At 33.6% G+C, this 6,189-nt stretch overlaps 1 protein-coding gene across 1 annotated transcript in view; it reads right to left on the reverse strand.

Annotated features, from left to right (window-relative positions):
* LOC140754529 (uncharacterized) overlaps window positions 1-4,920 on the reverse strand; it is a 70,417-nt gene extending 65,497 nt beyond the window's left edge. The window contains exon 1 of the mRNA XM_073089567.1: window positions 4,691-4,920. The gene's annotated coding sequence lies outside the window, so the exon portion shown is untranslated. The remainder of the gene's footprint in view (window positions 1-4,690) is intronic.
* Window positions 4,921-6,189: the final 1,269 nt, after the last annotated feature.

Below are 6,189 nucleotides of genomic sequence, written 5' to 3' on the forward strand. Positions count from 1 at the left end.
AATAACTTGTTATTCAAAGTTACACGCAAATCATCATTTACTTTCAAACGGTTAAATTTAATAAACGGCCCGCTAATTTTAAAATTGTTCGTGGACCATCATTTTTCTTCTGCGGACCACTGGTTGGGAACCCCTGGTCTAGTCAATGCAACGTGGCTATTCTAAACATCCTGTGGTTATGGTCAGGTGTTGTGACCGCAGTTACGTTAAAATTATATAAAATAAATGAGCCGTCAATAATAATATTACGGGATGCGTCATCAGAACACAAGAAGTGAAAATAAATATTTGTGTTATTGAGGACATTCTTTAATATTTATTAAACTATTAAGGCTAAAAATCATCGAATTAAGCCCATTTTCAGTACTTTGATTCTTATTATGCAAAGCAATTCAACTATAAATAGGTAATATTCACGGGGAAGAAAAGGATCATACACGACTTATTAATTATCAAATGGTAATACATTGTTCTAAAATATTCAAAAAACATCACAGCGTTTGAGATGTCAGTGTGAAACGGATTGAAAATTTTATATATAAAACATGAAATATTATACATAAAAATCTTGATCATATCCAATCTACAACCCTATGTATTACTTGCTTTGTTTTTATGCAAGTATGTCACAACATTATAGGTATTGATCAACGTATGTCGTAATCCCTATAAATCTGCGTGTGTGTACACATCGTAAAGCAATTTGTGTGAACAAAAACAGATAGACAAGTGAACAAACGTCGATCGCTGACTTCATCGGCGCCGAATTATTGAGTCACGATCTTCCATCGACATTGCTGGGCGCCGGAACTGTGCAAATACCACGCAACAAAAGATGCATAGTTTGCAATTAATTGAATGAAAGTAAAGTTTCAATTGAAAGTAATATCCTGATAAATGAATTATTGCTTTCATCATCATCAGCCCATTACTGTCCTACTGGGCACGGGTTTCAGAATGAGGAGGTTTAGGCTGGCTGGGAATTGGTAGACTTCACATATCTTTGAAAACTTTAAAGATTTTTTAGGTATGCAGGTTTCTTAATGATGTTTTCCTTCACCGTTTAAGCAAGTGGTTATTGATTTCTAATACTATCAAGAGTAGTTGGATTCGTTTAATTTCTTTAAATAAAAGGCCAAATTCGTAGTATTTAAAGGACTTGTCTAGTAGACTTATGATAGTCTTCAACAATAGAAAATGTACTAATATTAGTAAGTAACTATTTTTTTATTATTTTCCCTTACCCCTGAATATAATTTTCCTTTACTTTTGATGCATTTGTGAATTACTCAAAAGGAAAATCCTTTCCCAGAGTTGGCAAAGGTACTAGCCCTACGGTTTGAGTATGAAATGAAACGCGTAGAAAGTGCCTACGCGTAATGTATCCTTAGATCAAGTGTAGATACCCGTAACTACGGAACTAATGACTCTTATAACACTATAACTTATCTATTCATATATATGTTTATTTTATAAGATCAACGTGGGAAATTAGCACATAGGGTACATAAAAAGGGTTTCAAATTTTCATGCATAAAGCTTTTGGTGAATATACATGAATATTTTTAAGGGTTGTGAACCCGTTGTGGTTCGACTCCGGCTGCACCACCGCCACACCTGTTTCTGCCTAATAACAGCAGTGTTATGCAGCAGCGCGATGCTGTGTTCTGGTTTGAAGGATGTGGAAAGGGAGACATATTTTTCCGAGGTAGCAGAGTCCTCACGGGCAGCGGCGTATCTATGGCCGACCTCAGGTTGAGATCAAATTTTATCCGGGGTTGATTAAGGATGTCCATAGGCGACAGTAGGCACTTACCATCAAGTGGACTGCATATTCTTTAAACTTACTAAAACAAGTCGTATTGGAGCTCTTAATGGTCGTTTCGTAACTAAACTAGAAGAGACCTAGAATATTCCAGACCCCTTCCAATTTAATTGGGAGGGATACGGATCGGAAAAAAACAGAAGATAAAATTCTCTATTTCAAAATATTTCAGGTTATAAATTAATCCATGGTAGAGTCATTTACCATTTAAATGTACCTTGTTGAATATTTTATAACATAAAAATAATATCACTATTTTCAACAAGTATCTTAGATATATGAGTTTATAACTCTATGTGTTTTATAGAGCTACTAAAGTTCGTGCTAAGATTTCATTCTTTCAGTCCTACACAATACCAAGTTAGTGATATGCCGTTGATTAAACGATAAACCCCACCGGTTTCGCCTGAGTCAAGGTTGTGGCGATAAAAATCGCAATAAACTCTACAATAGAGCGAAATAAACGTCTTTTATAACAGATGTTCTGTGCAGGCGGAACGAATTGCTCAATTTCAAGATGCAATAACGTAAGGTAAAGTTCGTGACGACATTTACATCAATAACAGAAGATTATTTCTCTCCCATTGCTGTTTAAAAACTCTTTCTTACAAAATTAGAAGGATATAATTAGTACAAAGTATGGTTATAAAATTAATTTTGTAATTACGGATAATTTATATTATAATTTTAAAAAAGAAAATATAAAGTGTATATATTACTAGCTTAATACATTTTGGTAGAGTTCCTTGGATTATCTACATCATTTACTCATTAATGTTCCACTGCTGCAATAATCTCCTAAACGTTTATACATGTTTAAGCCACGAAAGACACGCGGGCAATATTTTATGTAACTCTACATATACTTTTTTATTTTATTGATAGAGGTCCAAACGAGCACACAGTTCACGTGATGCTTAGTGGCTACAGAAAGTATATGGACATCTGAACGTGGAGCTGATCACAAATACGTTGTCACTCCTGAAGACGAAAATGACGGCTACATATGTGATTCAGCTGCATCCACACCCTTGGAACCCGTAGAAGATAGAACCCTCTGTGGCTCGACTCACTGCAGTAGCCACTTACCATCAAGACTGCATGCTTGCCTACTTCATATAAAAATATATCGATACCTTAATTCGCAAATCAGTGAACTCCACTTTTTGTCAAAATGTTTTTTTTTTATATTTATTTTGACAGTAAATGGCGTTGAACGAAATCAAAATAAATTAAGAAAAACATTTTGACAAAAAGTGGAGTTGGCAGATTTGCGAATTAAGGTATCGATATATAAAAATAACACTGAAAGAACACAAACATATGGTACGTATAATTGTAACATATAATTAATTATTTATTATGATTTGTATTGTGGTTTTACGGGATTATATGTTCGCCCACCGAAAAAATCCCTTATACACTTAAACAAATACCAACTTTTGTTCCAAACCACTTCTCAATACATACAGACATATTAATGTATATCATATGTTAATATTAACATGACATAGCCTTGTCTGTCAGTTATAAACGGCGTAGCGAGTTTCTAAACGACTAATGAGCGCTATAAGTTTTTGCTAAGATAATTTATAACAGTAATTTATAAATTATAACTGTAAAATTTTTATTTAAAGATATTATTTCTGAAATGATTAAACGAATTGAAGAAATATTTGACTGCGACAATACCGCTAAACTTAGTTTTATTTTGTGTTTACGAAGCTATTGTTTTGAAGCGTTAAGGTCCTAGGCATAGACAGAAGGTAGCGAAGGATCTGAGGTAATGGACTTTTGATCAAATATAACAATTTTACTTGTTATTGCTTAAGAATTTCCATATTCTTTATTCTGACATTGAAAGTGTGGCCATTTTATATTATTCCGACTGCGATGTTATGTTAGCATTTATTTAAAAATTACATTTTTTGGAATTTAACTTATACGAATACCTATTAATAACAAAAATACATGATTTTTTTTAAGCTTCTTTCAGATTTTATAACCCTTTCAATGCTTTCAAATTATTAACGATCTTCGACGAGTAGTTTTGAAAAAGTGAGGGTAGACGGATAAACATTTTATTAATTGCAGGATTAATTTGAGCATCAGTATTATATGAAAAGTACTTAATTTTCTAAAGTTTTCTTTAATTTGATGAATTACATGATGTAGCTCTACATTTCGATAATTTCGTTTCAACTTTCATATTCACATTTCGACCTTTTCATTATTCAAGTCCAAAATATTCTTAATAACAATTCTCAAAGTTTAGTAGGTATTTCTAAAATGTTCCAACGTTTTGAAATTAATATGTCTGATGTATATCGCTACATCGACGGATTGATAATGATTAATTGTTATCTATAAGTACGTGCTCTTGGGAAATTTCATTAGGAATGTGAAAATTACGTGATGTTGGTACTATGTATGTCGATTTTTATCTGTTGAATACATAAGTGGGTACGAAATTATGCACAACAATAGTCTAATTGTTAAAATAATCGTGTATTCAACAACGTTTTCATATCCATAAGAAGTATAGGTATCCTGCATATCTACAGTAACAGCACATATAAATAAAATACCGTGTCGAAATAAGCAATTCTTTCTAAAGGTCACTTAACATTTGCCTTCACAGTATAAATATGTATCTGCACAAAATTGCACTCTAAAACAAGTTTGTAACGTGAATGTTATAGGTATTTCGGGCCAATTCGTTTTGATATCCAATTTACATTTATCTGAATTTACCGGCTAACACGAGGTAACCGGGTAACGCTACCAGACCACGTCCCCACGGGTCGGACAGGCCCAATATTACCAATCGGAAGAGCAACTTTCGAACCTTATAAGTACACTCACCTTTGCAACTTTAGCGCATTACAAGGCGCGGAAGCTTGATTCGTTTACTGAAAAATATCACAGTATATGGCACATTCACGGGTTATTATTAACACACTGGCACTATATACGTTTCGTAACTCACTGTACGCACCGCAAAAACAAAATAAAACAAGCGTGCCGGGAGCTGCGTACGTCCTTCGCGTGGCGAGTCTCGGTCGCGACTGGCCGATGCGCAGGCGGTTACCAGCGGTTCTAATTTTATCGACAGTAATACGAGATATAGTCGCTCTTTATTGGAACTTTTTGTGTTTGTTTTACGCGAGAAATCGAGCGGACAGCCGCTAAATGCTATGTAGCTTATCACACCCTTAAATTATTTCTGCCGAGTGACAGCACTCAGTAGTGTTAAGCGCTGCTGTGTTTGTGTGAAGGGTGTGGTAAGGGAGACATAGCCTCCAAGGGTAACGCATCTGTGCCCGACCTGAGGTAGAACTCTAACCTTAGCTGGAGTTCTATCGGCTTCAGATGAAACTATTGTCTCCTTTCGGATTTATTTACAATTGTTTCTCTTAAGTTTTTCTACACAAGAATGACTATATATCATCAGAATTTTCATATATCCGATTTTTTAGTTCATTTAAAAATAAAATATAGTTAATCATTAAAATTAACACCAAACCGAAAATAAAGCAAAATTTTCTACTATTTCGAACTTTTCAGACGCAAGTAACGGTGAAAGCTTAGCAGAGAAAAAAAAAGTTACAATTCAAAGAGATATAGAGCCCAGTGTTGCATTAAATAAATCGTCGCACTGTCAGTATACTTAATATTCTATTGTCACAGTTCAAGCTTCCTTCATGAATATGTCATACTGACTACATTAAAGCTCTATCGAAGCCTATAACAGCCTGCACTTATACAGGAGGTTTTTTCGCTAAAGTTTAAATGAACTTAGGCGATAAGAAGAAACTATGAAAAAATGCTTTTTAACGATCAGTTTTTTTAAGTTTGGACTGTGGAAATAATATTTTTTATTCTTTCAAGATTTTTACTTATCGATATGTATAAGAACATTTTAGTTAATAAAACATGTATTTTAGTAAAAAAAATATGTTTTTTTTTACTGTGAGTAGTACATAATTATTATAATAGAATCGATATTTCTTCTGTTAAAGATAAATTTAGGAATCAGCAGAATAAGTACGTAAAACGAATTAAAAATATAAGCATTTTACTAAATTACATTATATTTTTGACTGATGCGTGAAGCATGCATAAAATTTGAAATAACGGAAAACCACAGTCGTGTAAACGATTGCTGAGTTTATTTTGTAAGCACATGACTCATGTTAACCGCAAGAGTTAACTTACCTAAATTTTATGGAAAATATATCGAAATATAATATGACGTGTCAATAGAATATTGTTGTGTCATATCTCAAAAATACGTCTATGTTTAGGGGGGGGGGGGTCATTAACCCCCTTAAACCCCCTCCGCATCTAAAAAACAGTGATAG

This window comes from Epargyreus clarus, unplaced genomic scaffold, assembly GCF_041222505.1.
Source record: "Epargyreus clarus isolate Ecla_fem2 unplaced genomic scaffold, WU_Ecla_fem_2.2 ptg000029l, whole genome shotgun sequence".
Classification (NCBI taxonomy): Eukaryota; Metazoa; Arthropoda; class Insecta; order Lepidoptera; family Hesperiidae; genus Epargyreus; species Epargyreus clarus.